This window comes from Bactrocera tryoni, chromosome 3 (genome assembly GCF_016617805.1).
Source record: "Bactrocera tryoni isolate S06 chromosome 3, CSIRO_BtryS06_freeze2, whole genome shotgun sequence".
Classification (NCBI taxonomy): domain Eukaryota; kingdom Metazoa; phylum Arthropoda; class Insecta; order Diptera; family Tephritidae; genus Bactrocera; species Bactrocera tryoni.
This window is the reverse complement of record NC_052501.1, coordinates 53562745-53580081: the sequence shown is the minus strand read 5'-3', so window position 1 is coordinate 53580081 and position 17337 is coordinate 53562745.

The window sequence follows — 17337 nt, the reverse complement described above, 5'->3', positions numbered from 1 at the left end:
GAAGCAGTACCAAGCAGCGAACAGCAAGAGTAAAACAACGAAATAAAGGCAAACAAATCACAGTGCAGGCTCTAAATAAAAGGACGGTGAAATAAATTGTTTTAGGAATATTGGTTTTCTACTAATAAAATATTTCTTTTACAAACATGATAAAGTTAAATACGCTAAAGGTCATTCAACTGAATGCACTACTAAGGGCTAACGATTTACCAACGACGGGTACCAAAATAGTTAAAGTAGCCAAACTGCAAGAAGTTTTGGGTGCTGATGAGGTAGATCCGATGGAGCTTGAAGACGATGGTGCGGTATCCACAGATGATGTACGAGTGCAACTGAATAGCTTGAGAGAGGCGATGGCAAGTTTAACGTTAGCTATTGGTACAATGAATCGTAACTCAGAACCGATACCAGCGAACGATGAAATTCACCAAGCGTCAAACAACAACGATGGTGTTAGGCCAGATTCAAGCTTAGCGACCTGGGAATCTGCTGATGATCTACGAACAGCATCACGCCCAAAGATGAGAATTCAGGATATGATAGGTGTAATGCCTGAATTCGACCCACTCAAAGGTTCAACGTCAGCAATGAAGTTCATAAATCGAACTCAGCAACTACAACAATGCTATGGCTGGAAGGAAGATATGGTTTTGATCGCGGTTCAGCACAAAATGAAAGGCATGGCTAAACAGTGGCTGGACGCGCAAGATGTTTTCAGTTCCTGGTCACAATTCGTGCACGCATTTACTGCGGACTTTCCGTCAGCACACAACGCAGCTGAAACGCATAAGGCGCTTATGAAGCGCAAACGCAAACCCAACGAAGACTATTTAGAGTATTATTACTCCATGTTAACGATAGGTCGACAGGGTACGGTGGACGATGTTTCCATCAACACACATATTATTGGTGGACTCAACGATAGTATACTAACTAAAACATTGGCAACAATGAATTTTGCGACGTGTAGTCAACTATTGGTGGCGCTCAAAAATTTAACGACAGTCAGCAACGTATCGGTGACTCCAACGGCGTTAACTCAGCAAACAGCGAAACCCGAATTGAAAGCAAGTGCGAAGCCAACACAAATAAAATGTTTCAATTGTAATGATTACGGGCACATTGCAGCCAAGTGTCCGCAACCTCAACGGAAACAACGGTGTACTATATGTACAAAAATAGGTCATGAAGCGAAGAATTGCAACAAAAAGGTATCTGTTGCGAAGATTGGCGACCACGACGAACACGACGAAGCCCCTCCGGTTACAAAAATGGTGGAGCTTGAAGGAAGGCAACTGGAGGCTTTCATTGACACCGGCAGCGTATGCTCGCTGATACGTGCATCTGCAGCAGATGGTATGCAGACGAAGGAAGCTAAAAGATGCTTTACAGGATTCGGCGGATCCAAGGTGCAAGTTACTGAACAAGTCAACGTTAATGTGACTATTGACAAAGTCCAACGCGAGGCGACATTGTATATTGTTGCTAATGAGTTGCTGCCCTACGATATTTTATTAGGTCGCGACGTTTTAAAAAACAACGGGTATCACATGGTGATTGATAACGGAGTGCTACGGCTAGAAGAAATCGAGAAAGCGGACTTAAATATATCTAGCTGCTTAACGGAAGAAGACAAAGGCAAGACAAGGAATCTTTTGATAATTTTTAAACAATGTTTTGCAGAAGATATTAGTCAACTTGGTAGATGCAAGGACGTACAAATGACCATAAATGTAACGACATCAGATCCTATCTTGGGCGAACGGTACCAGGTTCCGTTCTCACAACGACCAACGTTATCAAAAATTTTAAAGGAACTGCTGGACAATGATATAATCCGTCCAAGCAATTCCCCACACGCCGCATCAGTGCTTTTAGTAAAAAAATCCAAAGGTGAGAGTCGAATGTGCATCGACTTTCGAGCATTGAACGAAGTCACGGTTAAGAAGAACTACGTTATGCCAATCGTGGAGGAACAGCTTTCACGTCTAGCTGGCAATAAATATTTTACGACGCTGGGCATGACCTCCGGCTATTATCAAGTACCTATGAACGAAAAATCGAAAAAGTATACTGCGTTTTTGACGCATGAAGGGCTGTTTGAGCATAATGTTATGCCTTTCGGTCTAGTAAACGCTCCAATGGTTTTCCAGGAGGTAATGGTAAATTTAATTAAAACGCTTAAACAACGTGACAAAGTGGTCAACTACGTAGATGAGGTCATCATAGCCACAAAGTCAGTTGACGAAGGTATTGACGTACTTCGAGAATTTCTTGAAGCTGTAAAAGCAACAGGTCTGACGCTTAGACCCTCGAAGAGTACATTTTTGACCCAGCAGGTGCAGTTTTTAGGTCATGACATAAATTCCGACGGCATACGTCCTGGTGAAAACAAAACGAAGGTGATCGAAGAGTTTCCGAAACCCACAACGATAAAATCAGTGCGACAATTTTTGGGAGTAACCGGCTATTTCCGGAAATTTGTCAAAGAATATAGCATCATAGCATATCCATTAACGACACTGCTGAAAAAGAATGCAACGTTTATCTGGAACAAAGAACAGAACGATGCTTTTGAGAAATTAAAATCGATTATAATTACGAAACCTGTGCTGACAATGTACGAAGCAACGAAACCACACGAGGTACACACGGATGCGAGTTCCATTGGGTTATCTGGTATTCTAATGCAAAACGACAACGCTAATGAGTGGCGACCTGTGTTTTACTTTAGCAGGCAGTGCAACGACGCAGAACGTAACTATGCCAGCCACGAGCTAGAAGTTCTGGCAATAGTTGAAACTCTGCAGCGATATCGTATGTACTTAATTGGGCATAGCTTTAAGGTAATCACCGACTGCAACGCTGTAGCAGTAACTAAAGCAACTACGCCATTGTTACCACGGATCGCAAGGTGGTGGCTCAAACTTCAGGAGTTTGACTTCCAATGCATTCACCGCGCAGGTGCTAAGAATATGCTGGCTGATGGGTTAAGTAGATGCCCAACACTTTCCCCGATAGAACCGACAACAATTGCTGAGTCAATATATCGAGTGGTCGATATAGACAACGACTGGGTATCAGCAATGCAAAAACAAGACGAAACACTCAAAGATATCATCGAAGTTCTCAACGGAAAATCAGCATCAAACGAATGCCAGATTAAAGATGACTACGTATTGCAAGATCAACGATTGTTTCGCAAAGTCAACGGAAACAAAAGACTAGTAGTACCACGAGGCGTCAAATGGCGTATAGTAAGAGCATGTCATGATGAAGCAGGTCACTTCGGACTGGACAAGACATGCGAGCGTGTATCGAAAGACTTCTGGTTTGCACGGATGCGATCATATGTAAAATCCTATATTGCAGCATGTCCAGAATGTTGTATGAATAAAGTTACAGGCGGTAAAAAGGAAGCGCAGTTACATGTAAGCGAAGTTGTACCGATACCCTTCAGATGCGTGCATATAGACCATCTAGGGCCATTCGTACGAAGCAAACGAGGTAATTATTATATACTCGTAATTGTATGTGCTTTTACCAAGTATGTAATACTACGAGCATTACGCAACACGAAAACGACACCAGTGCTTACGACGCTACGAGAATATATAAATGTATATGGAAGCCCCAGGCATATCGTTTCCGACAGGGGCACGGCCTTCACGTCAAAGGAGTTCCAGAACTTCATTCAAAGATACGAGATACGGCATGTTAAAGTGGCAGTGCGCACGCCCCGTGCCAACGGCCAGGCCGAGCGTGTAAATAAGACCATTTTAGCATCACTTAAATGCAGCATCAAAAACGATAAAGATTGGGACGAGGCACTACCGCAACTTCAATGGTGTCTAAACTCTCAAAGCAATGCAACAACTAGGCAGAGCCCGAATAGTTTAGTTTTCAACTTTAAACTACGCGACGTAACAGTAAACCGCTTGATTCAAGTTGTACAAGATGACGATGAGGAGAACAAGATTCAACACGAAGACTTCCGAATGAATCTAGCAGCCGAACGAATAACCGCAGAAAGGGCTAAATGGAAGCAGAGGTTCGATGCGAAGCATCAAACACCAAGGAAGTACAATGAAGGAGATCTGGTGGTAATTGACTACGTACCTCCACCCACTGGTACCTCCCATAAGCTTGAACCATCATACAAAGGACCATATATCGTAACGAAGGTTTTACCCAACGACCGCTACGTCGTGGAAGATCTACCAGATGTGCCTAAGCAGCGGAAACGTTATGCAGGGGTATTTACGAACGACAACATGAAACCATGGGTAAACCATAGTCTTGTAGATGACGACTATGAAACCGAGATACCAGATTATGGTGAGCAAAACACTACTGAAGAAGACGATAGCGAAAAATCGTCCAGGAGAGACGATCAATCAGGAGTGGCCGAGCTGTCAACGATAGATGGCAAGCCTACTAAATGAGAAACAGGTGGCAAGACGAGGGATGCTTGCGAGGGAGTATCGAGAGCGAACGCGAGGAAGTAAGACGCGCAACTTTGGTTTTTGGAACTTTACGTTTAATATTCTTTGAATTATATACTAAATTAAACATTCTAATATTCATAATTAATATAAATATACTCGGTTAATAAACGGTGTTTTATTTTGATCGATACTTAACAGAACCATGCTCTCGGACATAATCGACGATGTATTTCGTAATATGTGCAGTGAGTGCCCAACCATTCGCATAAAAAGCCTTAGAGTTACCAATCAATCGGAGGATGGAGCAAATTTGGTAGCAGAGGCTTATGGTAGCTTCTTGGTAGGTAATGCATGATACTTATACGGCCTAGAACTGAAAGAGTTCATTCCGACCCAGCAGTAATATTTTGTTTACTCTAGCTTTCATTCATAAATATTTATACCCTTGCAACATGTTTCTACAAAGTATATGGTAATTGTTTTGTTCATCTAACAGTGATACAAACCACCTAAAACCAATCGAGGTAGGTATTGAGTTACTATATATCAAGAAATCTGAAAGCTAAATATTTTTTCAAAGTGGGTATAGCTCCGCACGTTTAAACTATTTTTTGGTTGCATCCAAAAGTGACAAAGATAATTATTTTCACGACATATTGGAAGTTTATTTTTAAAATAAATACATTCGTAAACAAAAAACCTTCCACAATTTACATAAATTGACATTTTAGTAATATTTAAGGAAGATGAATACTTTGTATGTGCACCTTTGTCATATTATTTGTGTAAGTTCAAGAGGTATATGTGCCTATATTTCTTGAAGAGTAGCCTTAACGACATGTTTGCTATTATCTTTGCGCTCTCATAACTTCGTCGCAATATAGGCCTACAGGTATTCTTTTGTAATTGAGGTCTCGCCAAAGGATAGGATGTGGCAGTCCGCTGAAGAACAACCATTCCTGCAGCAGAATGCTTCGGGTCGTTCCGAACAGTGTGAGGGTGGGCTTTTGCAATGCCAGCTTCCTTCAACTGCTTGGCTATAGGGAAATCAGATATTTTGGGGTGTTCTTTGTTATTCTGACCAACTGGGCCTGCAATTCTTATGGGCCTTCTACTATCATCATCCTACTTCAGCAGTCTTTTTAAATATGCCAATATTGAACTGTACAGTAGTGTTTCGACAATGCTGGCTATTTCGCGAGAACCTTTGTTCTCTCATCAATACCACAGCCTGTAAATCTTACGACATTTTTCATTCACAATTTTTCTTCAAAACCTACTACTGCACAAACCGACTGACCGTACACGAATAATATCAGACATAAAAACGGTACCTCCTTGATAACTGCTTTAAAGTGTGAGCAAAGTAAATGTATAATTATTTTTTTGGCTGCTCAAAGAGAGGATATTTTAAATTTTGTAATCATTAGCACCAGATTTCAAATCTTCATAAATATATGAAAAAGCTACAACAGTTTAAGAGAAAAGTCGCTTCAAATACAAAACTTCTCGTTGTATAAGTTTCACTGAAATGTCTCTGTATCGTCGAAGCAGCTGAAGCTGAGGCACGATTCCGATTACTATGGCGGAGGGGTAAAAAAACCGAATTTCCGTATAAATGGGGTATGTGCGGATAGGGGAGCATCTACAGAGAAGAAATATCCAAAAATAAAATAAAAATAACTTTTATTTTTTAAAATATTCACGATTAAAAGTTCAAAAATCTGCACTAATAACACATGGTATTTCTCTATGTTTCACTAATTTTTTTCACGTTTTTCACTCTGTATATTTAAATATACACTCTAAACATTAAAATAAGTTCACATTTCACTTTTATTTTGTTATATTTTACCTAAATAGATTTATTTAAAAATCACTTAGCACACTCATCGTTGAATAGGTTAGATTGTTTACAATTATGAGGAAAACGAGCCTTGCCACATCTTAACAGCAAATATGTAGGATTTTTAACAATTTTTCTTTGTTTGTTTTTTCGCGTGATTCTTTTTTCTATATTAACTATAAAACAAAAATACTTTCTACATAGTAATATGTAATATGTGCCTTCGGCCGCGCTTTAAAAAAATAACCCTGGTCGAGGGAATACCCGGGGTGACTTAAGTACTTTCGCGTAGTACTCCTTTCTGCGTTGGCGGCCTTCAGCCGCGCTTTAAGAAAATAACCCTGGTCGAGCGAGTACCCGGGGTGACTGCAGTACTTTCGCGTAGTACTCCTTTCTGCGTTGGCGGCCTTCGGCCGCGCTTTAAACAAATAACCCTGGTCGAGCGAATACTAGGGGTGACTGAAGTACTTTCGCATAGTACTCCTTTCTGCGTTAAAATAAAAAATATATATTGAGTTTCGTTAAAAAGTGGTTATATTTTTTGGTTATCTTGCACGGATATTGAAACAAAATTTGAGTTTTCGTTATAAAATGGTTAAATTTTGGTTATTATATCTGTCAGCGCTTTCCATTTATTTTTGATAATATGTTGTTTTGTATATTAGGAGACAATATAAGTATATAATGTTATATAATATTACTATATATATATTATTATATAATATTACTTATTTGTTTATTAATTTAAATAAAGAACATATCCATATGAATGGATGGAGGAATTTTTGGGAAGAAAGGAATTTCAGCGAATTTCCTTATTATCACATGGCAGCGCTCCATTTCGTCGTAATTTTTAGCACACACATGATGTTCACTACGAGTGCAAAATGTAATTTTTAAAATAAAGATTTCTTCGGTAAAAAAACTGATAAAAGTGTAAAATGTGGATTTATTTAAGTTTATAGATTAATTTAATTAATTTGAAGTGAAAAATGTGAGTAAAGTGTGTTTAATGTGGTAAAATCGCTTGTTGAAATGTTTGCGGTACCTATAACCCGGTATATTTTTTAACCAGGAGGACTTCCTCTTTCCAACGGTACTTTCAAATCGCGGCGCCAAAGAAATCGGAATTGTGCCGAAGCTGAACTAAAAAAGTCATTTTAACACATCTTCAAACCTCTTCAACCTGGGTATAATCAGATAATACCCACTTCCCATATAACGGTTACGTTGAAAGTCGCTAAAAAGTGCGATAACTCACTGACAAAAAACGCCACAAGCATTACATTTCAAAACGTGATAGTAAGAAAGGGCTTTTCGAAGCAGGTGTAAAAATTGGGCAAAGCCCCAAACATCAAATATGTATGTCAATCTGTCTTCTTGTCATTCCACAAAACCGTGTTAATAATGACACCACATGCAGCACCCACGTACTCAATTGAGTATCCTCTTTCTTCCTTCTATATATCCTTATCCAACGGAAGCTTGCATTATATTCGCTCTATCATGCCCAAGCTGTAGATGACCTTGCGCGTAAATGTACCAACAAACGTAACGATGTGTAGAAATTGTCGAAATAAAGAATGTGATGAGCAAAATCAGGTATTATTTGTGATAGTTGTATAACGACATTTGCAGTACTTCGAAGATCCGGCTGACCTGGTAAAATGATGTCATCGTCAGCGCTTATAGACTTTGAAGCGATACGTAAATCCAATGGTGTCACACAAGTTGAACAATTTTATTCCCTTGTGCAGCTTATTTTACAGAATCGAACCGTTTGTTGAGTTCATCTGACAGTTTTAGGATACTAAACGGCAGATCATATCCCAGTGTACCTTTTTCAATCCTCTCGCTTTCATCTCTGAAAAACAAATATACTATGTTTTTATCACCAAAAACTGTTTTACAGTCATTGTTTCTTGAATTGGAGAGAAAGCATTTTTACCCAAATAGCTTACCAAATTCGGATAACCGTAAACGGACATATAAATTAGTACGCCAATATATTAAAAAATTCTTTCAGCGTCGATTTGAAATTTACTGTTGACGTTTTCAGAATAAGCTGTACGATTTGTATATGTCAACCTTTGTGATACGCGGCGGTAAGCGTGAGTGACCGTGGAATCTTCTTCATTCAGGTCTTCTTCTTTACTGTCGTAGACACCGCCTACGCGATTATAGCCGAGTTAACAACAGCGCGCCAGTGGTTTTTTTCCTTTCCAACCAGGTCCTTCCAACGGAGTGGAGGTCTTCCTCTTCTTTTGCTTCCCCCGGCGGTTACTGCGTCGAATACTTTCAGAGCTGGAGTGTTTTCGTCCATCCGGACAATATGACCTAGCCAGCGTAGCCGCTGTCTTTTAATTCGCTGAACTATGTCAATGTCGTCGTATATCTCGTACAGCTCATCGTTCCATCGAATGCGATATTCGCCGTGGCCAATGTGCAAAGAACCATAAATCTTTTGCAGAACTCTTCTCTCGAAAACTCGCAACGTCGACTCATTAGTTGATGTCATCGTTCAAGCCTTTGCACCATATAGCAGGACGGGAATTATGAGCGACTCATAAAGTTTGGCTTTTATTCGGCGAGAGAGGACTTTACTTTTCAATTGCCTACTCAGTCCGAAGTAGCACCTGTTGGCAAGAGCAATCCTGGGTTGGATTTCCAGGCTGAGATTGTTGGTGGTGTTTATACTGGTTCCTAAATATACGAAACTATCTACAACATCAAAGGTATGACTGTCAACAGTGACGTGAGAGCCAAGTCGCGAGTGCGACGACTGTTTGTTTGATGACAGGAGATATTTCGTTTTGCCCTCGTTCACTACCAGACCCATTTTCTGTGCTTCCTTGTCCAGCCTAGAGAAAGCAGAACTAACGGCGCGGGTGTTGGGGCCGATGATATCAATATCGTCGGCATACGCCAGCAGCTGTACACTCTTATAGAAGATGGTACCTTCTCTGTTTAGTTCTGCAGCTCGAACTATTTTCTCCACGAGCAGGTTGAAGAAGTCGCACGATAGGGAGTCGCCTTGTCTGAAACCTCGTTTGGTATCGAACGGCTCGGAGAGGTCCTTCCCGATCCTGACGGAGCTTTTCGTGTTGCTCAACGTCAGTTGACACAGCCGTATTACCTTTTTGGGGATACCAAATTCAGACATCGCGGCATAAAGGCAGCTCCTTTTCGTGCTGTCGAAAGCAGCTTTAAAATCGACGAAGAGGTGGTGTGTGTCTATTCTCCTTTCACGGGTCTTTTCCAAGATTTGGCGCATGATGAATATATGGTCGGTTGTTGATTTTCCAGGTCTGAAGCCACACTGATAAGGTCCAATCAGTTTGTTGACGGTGGGCTTTAATCTTTCACACAATACGCTCGATAGAACCTTATATGCGATGTTGAGGAGGCTAATCCCACGGTAGTTGGTGTAGATTGTGGGGTCTCCTTTTTTATGGATTGGGCATAGCACACTTAAATTCCAATCGTTGGGCATGCTTTCGTCCGACCATATTTTACAAAGAAGCTGATGCATGCTCCTTATCAGTTCTTCGCCGCCGTGTTTGAATAGCTCGGCCGGTAGTCCGTCGGCCTCCGCCGCTTTGTAGTTCTTCAGACGGCTAATTGCTATTCGAACTTCTTCATGGTCGGGCAATGGAACATCTGCTCCATCGTCATCGATTGGGGAATCGGGTTCGCCATCTCCTGGTGTTGTACTTTCACTGCCATTCAACAGGCTGGAGAAGTGTTCCCTCCATAATTTAGGTATGCTCTGGGCATCGGTGACTAGATCATCTTTGGGGATTCTACAAGAGTATGCTTCGGTCTTGAAACCTTGTGCAAGCCGCCGCATTTTTTCGTAGAATTTTCGAGCGTTACCCCTATCGGCCAGCTTATCAAGCTCTTCGTACTCACGCATTTCGGCCTCTTTCTTCTTCTGTCTGCAAATGCGTCTCGCTTCCCTCTTCAACTCTCGGTATCTATCCCATCCCGCACGTGTAGTGGTCGATCGTAACGTTGCGAGATAAGCAGCCTGTTTTTTCTCCGCTTCGACATGGCACTCCTCGTCGTACCAGCTGTTCTTTTGCATTTTCCGAAGACCTATGGTTTCGGTTGCAGCTGTACGTAAGGGGTTAAAATGCCGTCCCACAGTTCCCTTATACCGAGTTGTTGACGAGTGCTCTCAGAGAGCAGGAGTGCAAGCCGAGTAGAAAATCGTTCGGCTGTCTGTTGTGATTGCAGCTTCTCGACGTCGAACCTTCCTTGTGTTTGTTGACGTGTGCTTTTTGCTGCACAGAGGCGGGTGCGAACCTTGGCAACAAGATAGTGGTCCGAGTCGATGTTAGGACCTCGGAGCACACGCACATCTAAAACACTGGAGACGTGTCTTCCGTCTATCACAACATGATCGATCTGGTTGGTAGTTGGTAGAAGAAGAAAGAGGCCGAAATGCGTGAGTACGAAGAGCTTGATACGCTAGCCGATAGGGGTAACGCTCGAAAATTCTACGAAAAAATGCGCGGCTTACACAAGGTTTCAAGACCGGAGCATACTCTTGTAGAATCCCCAAAGATGATCTAGTCACCGATGCCCAGAGCATACCTAAATTATGGAGGGAACACTTCTCCAGCCTGCTGAATGGCAGTGAAAGTACAACACCAGGAGAAGGCGAACCCGATTCCCCAATCGATGACGATGGAGCAGATGTTCCATTGCCCGACCATGAAGAAGTTCGAATAGCAATTAGCCGTCTGAAGAACTACAAAGTCATAACTTTGAAGTTGTATATAATTTCGTCTATTTAGGAACCAGCATTAACACCACCAACAATCTCAGCCTGGAAATCCAACGCAGGATTGCTCTTGCCAACAGGTGCTACTTCGGTCTGAGTAGGCAATTGAAAAGTAAAGTCCTCTCTCGACGAATAAAAGCCAAACTTTATAAGTCACTCATAATTCCCGTCCTGCTATATGGTGCAGAGGCTTGGGCGATGACAGCAACCGATGAGTAGACGTTACGAGTTTTCGAGAGAAAAATTCTGCGAAAGATTTATGGTCCTTTTCACATTGGCCACGGCGAATATCGCATCCGATGGAACGATGAGCTGTACGAGATATATGACGACATTGACATAGTTCAGCGAATTAAAAGACAGCGGCTACGCTGGCTAGGTCATGTTGTCCGGATGGATGAAAACACTCCAGCTCTGAAAGTATTCGACGCAGTACCCGTGGGGGAAGCAGAGGAAGAGGAAGACCTCCACTCCGTTGGAAGGACCAAGTGGAGAAGGACCTGGCTTCGCTTGGAATATCCAATTGGCGCCACGTAGCGAAAAGAAGAAACGACTGGCGCGCTGTTGTTAACTCGGCTATAATCGCGTAAGCGGTGTCAACGCCAATTAAGAAGAAGAAGAAGAGCCAGAGATACCTTCTTTGCCTTCCCTGGTGTTAAAGTCGCCGAGCACGATTTTGGCATCGTGGCGGGGGCAGCTCTCATAGGCGCGCTCCAAGCGCTCATAGAAAGCATCTTTTGTCACATCGTCCTTATCTTCCATCGGGGCGTGGGCGCAAATCAGCGATATGGTGAAGAACCTCGCTTTGATGCGGATTGTGGCTAGACGTTCTTCCACTGGGGTGAATGACAGTACTCAGCGATGCAGTCGCTCTCCCACCTCGAATCCCTCACCAAATTTGGTCTCCTATATATGGCTACTATAGAAAATGCCACAAGGACCTACTCGTCGTGCTCCTTTCCAATTAAGGGACCGGACATTCCAGGTGCATGCCCTTTATTCACATGCAGACACATATTTTTGTTTCGCAAAATAATATTTAAAAATTCCTCAATCAAAAAACTAGTGCAAACTTTGAGTGAAAAACATATACCTGAACCTGTAAAACCACCAGAATAGAGAATGACGAAGGGAGCAGTAGTTTTCAGAGTTGGTAATGGAGATCGGGGTCTTTTTTGCTTTGAAATATATTGCTACCAATGACCTTGCTGCGGTAGAGGAAAATGCTTCAGGTATTTTAGTGGGCGTTGACGATCCTACAGGAATATCATCAACTGAACTTAATCCAATTCACCGTCGCTATTAAAGTCACTATTATCCTCGTCTATTTCAACTGCTACCATTAACTAGATCAACTCTTCATCACTAAGTTTACTTAGAATAAATTTCTTGTCATTTCTGTGCTCCACTTCTTAAAAAAATAAAAATAAAAAATACTAGCAATCACAGAAATAAGTACCTAAGAAAAATTTGGCATAAACAATATTTATTTTAACTTCGAAAATTTTAAAATCGGCGCTGGAATTTATTGAACTTTAACACTGAATTTCTGCATTCAACTGACGATAACAACAAAACGAAACGTCACAATACATTTATTGATACTAAGAAAATGTGAGTTGATGTATTATCTATCGGTTTTTTTAACAGTTTTACACAACAGTCATCGACTAAACCGCGCCGTGTGCACACGTTTGCTCTCTTTCGCGGATCTCGTCTGACTTTCTCACCCGCTTCAGTGCAGTTATCTTTAATTTATTCTTCTTTTGCGCGTGTTCTTCTATCCCGCGTGTTTCTTCTGTTTGTGCGAACAAAGGTATTCTCTACCAAGTGACTAATAACAAAAAGTGTAATCATGCCCCCCGGGGCTACTAACCTAGGGGAAAACAGGTTTGCCCTGCTTTCCTCTAGTCCACAATCAAAAAGGAAAAAAGCCAAAAAATCTGTTGAAGAGTTTCCTGATCTCCCTCTTGTAAACATTACAAAAAACGACGATCCTAAGTTCATTGTATTAAAATCGTGCGACAACAACAAGCCTCTATCACGTTTTTCATGTTTTTTGGTACATAAAGCCCTTAACGCCATAAGCAAAGATGTGAAAATCACAGAGATGAGAGATGGAAATCTCTTGCTACTTGCAAAAAATAAAAAAATTGCCGAAAAATTCGTCAACATCAAAAACCTCTCAGGCATCTGCCAAATCGAAGCAAAATACCATGAGCAACTCAATAGTGTCAAAGGCACAATTTTCGCTCCGTTCCTCAATCACGTCCCAGACAACGAAATTGTTGAAGGCTTAGAAGCATATGGTGTAACATCCATTTACAGATTTCAGAGAAAAACTGAAGGAGTTCTAACACCATCAGGTGCGTTACTTTTAACCTTCGAAAGCTACAAACTTCCCGAAAGTATAGATGTTGCATGGAGGAAAATTTCTGTTCGCCCATACTTCCCCAACCCAATGCGTTGCAAATCTTGCCAAAAGCTTGGTCATACACTAAAGCATTGTAAAAATCTTCCATCATGCGTTAATTGCAATTTCCCTCCGCACGAAGAAGAAAAATGCTCAAGATTAATGTGCGCAAATTGCTCTGGTGAACATCCCGCGTCCTCAATTATTTGCCCAAAATTCCAACAAGCGAAAGAAATATTAAAAATAAAAACGGTAGAAAAGTGCAGTATGCGCGAAGCAGCAAAGAAATAGAGAGCGCAAGCTCCCTCCCCCACTCCTCTTCAATCATTCTCTGAAATTACTCAGCGACCTGCTCCCATAGCAATCAACAAAATTAATATACCCACTGTAAAAACTACAACAACAAACAATAATGCAAACATCATTCCTATATCACCACCAATCGATACACCATCCACCTCTTCATTAAAATCAAATGCAATAAGCCTTACCGCTTTATACCCCCCACCCCAAAGTTCCAATACCAATCTCCCCACCTTTCTAAACTCTCAGCTCAGCGAAACAATGCAATCCACCATAGCAAGCGCTAAGTTAAATGACATTGCGCAATTCGCTAATTGCTCAAGTCTTAAACATTCTTCTTCACGCGACTAGACGGGCTATGCTAAGCATAGTTCACTCATAGTTGCTTTTTTGACAAGACTCAATTTTCTCTCCCCACTCACTAGCTATTTATATTTCTCCCTTTTCTGTTTCTTGTCTTTACTTTTTTCGGTATGCTGTCGATCATACAATAGAATATGAACGGTTATGCCAACAAATATCACGAACTAGAAACTCTTATCAATTCTTACACTCCATCCATGATCTTCCTTAATGAAACTCATATTCCACATAATCAACCTGCTCACACGCCAAAATCCTACGTAGGCTATTTTTACAATCTCCCGTACGTAACAACAAAAAACAAGGCACTGCTATTTTAATAAGTAGAAGCATACCCCACAAAGTACTACCTGTTCGGTCTAATCTCTCAGTAGTTGCCATTGAAAATAATGCACCAACAAAACTAGCAGCAGCTTGCATCTACATTCCACCCACACAAGATTTTGCTTCTTCTGATATTCTGCATTTGATAAACCAATTAGATAAACCACTTATTTTAGGAGGAGACATATACGCCTGGAGTACATTATGGGGATCTGCGAACACAAACTCAAGAGGCGAAAAAGTTGAAGATTCGCTACTTGCATCCAATATTATCTGTCTTAACGATGGATCCGCCACACATTTTTCCACCCACAACACCTTCTCTAATATTGATGTCACGTTTTGCTCTACTAATATAGCGCCCCAATGCACATGGAAAGTGCTAAATTCTTTGTTTGGCAGCGACCACTTCCCAATATTCATACAAACAAATCCGCGCAACAATCAAAATACGAGTACATTTAAATTTACATCTTAATTCAAAACTGATGAGGCTGATTGGAAAAAGTTCAGACAAATATGTAACAATCTTTGTGAGACCACGCAAGTTTCCTCCAACTCGAACCAGGAGTCTGCTAAAATTTCGAGAATCATGCGTACGGCTTCTCACTTTTCCATCCCTCGAACGCTTCCCAACAAAAGTAGGAAAAATATTCCTTGGTGGAACGCTGACTTGTCCAGACTACGGCTCACCAAGCAGAATTTATGGTATGAATATAAGCGAACACGCTCAGCTGAAAACCTGCTCCTTTACAAAAAGGCAAATGCGTTATTCCGACGTTCTGCCAAACATTATAAAAAGAAAAAGTTTGAAGAACTCACTGAGACCATAAACCCCCGCAGTAGCCCAAAGAAAATATGGGATGATATCAAAATGCTAACGGGATCTCCTAAACAGCCTCTATTTTCCTACATTCAAACACAAAGCGGTCCATTAACGGCCCCCGTTGATATTGCCAACCATTTTGCTTCTTTCCTGTCACTCTCTTCTTCCGATGCAAGCTTCTCAGACACGTTCCGAAACCTAAAACCTCAACGAATAAGTATTGAACCACCTATTTTGTACCGTTTATCGCCTCCCGCTAAGCAACTAGAGTCTGAAATTCTACTAACCGAACTCGAATTCGCCCTTTCGTCCGTTAAAGGCTAAACCCCTGGTCTTGACAAAACTACCTATCCAATCATTCAAAACTTGCCTATCCAGGCTAAGCATCGTTTACTCAACCTCTATAACAATATATTTGAAAGCGGATTCTATCCTCATGCCTGGAAAACTTCGTGTATAGTTCCTATCCTGAAGCCCAACAAGCCAGCGCCTGACGTCAACAACTATAGGCCGATATCGCTCTTACCCTGTTTGGGAAAACTTCTTGAAAAAGTTATAGTTAACCGGCTTATGTGGTATGGCAACAAAAGGAAACTCATAAGCCCCAACCAAACCGCATACAGAAAGAACTATGGCACCATCGATGCCCTTTTGCATTTAGATCACTTTATATCAAGCGCTCTTTCCTCTTAAAACCATGTCTCAATTTTAACAATTGATTTTCCGGAAGCATTCGACCGTATTGGTGCCCATATCGTTCTGAGACAATTAGATAAGTGAAAACTAGGCCCTAAAATTAAGAAATTTGTCAAGAACTTCCTCAGTCACAGGCAGTGCAAAGTAAAAATAAATGGTTTTCTATCCTCCATAGCTTCACTTGACAACGGAACCCCGCAGGGGTCTCCATTATCCGCCTTCCTTTTTATAATAGCTTTCGAAGAGATTACTCAACTGACTTACAACCATCGCGGCATCGAGTGCCAGCTGTATGCTGACGATGTAATTTTCTACACAAAGAATGCAAACCTCACCAATACAGCCCATCTGTTTGAGAATATCTTATCCGAAATTTCGACATGGCCCCTATCATCAGGAACTACTATCTCTTACGAAAAATCAAAAACATTACACATTTGTAAAAAACGAACATGCTCAGGTTTACTAACCTATTCTAACAATATTAATATTAGTATGGTAAATGAACTTAAAATCTTAGGACTAGTACTAGACTCTAAATATAGCTTTAAGGCCCATTGTAAGCACATTAAGGACTGCCTCTTAACGCGTCTAAATATAATCAAATATCTAACGTCGAAAAAAAGTTTAATTCATCCATTAACGCTTATCAACGTCACCAAGGCTCTAGTGATCTCCAAGATCGACTACGCTCTACCTATCTTCGGCAACTGTCCGGTTTCTACAATGAAAATACTTTGCTCCCCTTACCATGTGGCCATGCGCAGAAGCATAAGAGCATTTCCAACAACACCACTTAAGAATCTCTTTGCTGAAACTGGCCTGCCAACTATAATAGACAGGACTGTCGACTGCACCAGACGCTTATTACCAAAGCTTCTGTTCACGACCAACACTATTCTCGCCAAAGACGTCCACAATGCTCTCTCGAGGAAACGGAAACCTAAGTGCCTGTCAGCCATCGCGCGATGCGTTAACTTCGCCAGGCAACTTGAGTTACCTTCCTATAAAAGTTCTCTTGGACCTGAAACTCGTCCACAATGGATGATAAAAAATTCTTCCTTTGCTATTAAGATATTCGGAGAAGTCAAAATACTCCAGTTACGGTTGGAACTTTATATACACCGACGGCTCAAAAACAGCAAACAGCACAACATTCGCAGTCACAGAAGAAAATGGTGACTTGATTCGACACGGCACTCTTCACACAATATGTTCTTCATTTACGGCCGAAGTCGTCGCTTTATTAGAAGCAGTTACTTACGTAAATTACACCAGGGGAAAGTATATCGTATGTACCGATAGCAAATCTTGCATCGAAGCCATAGA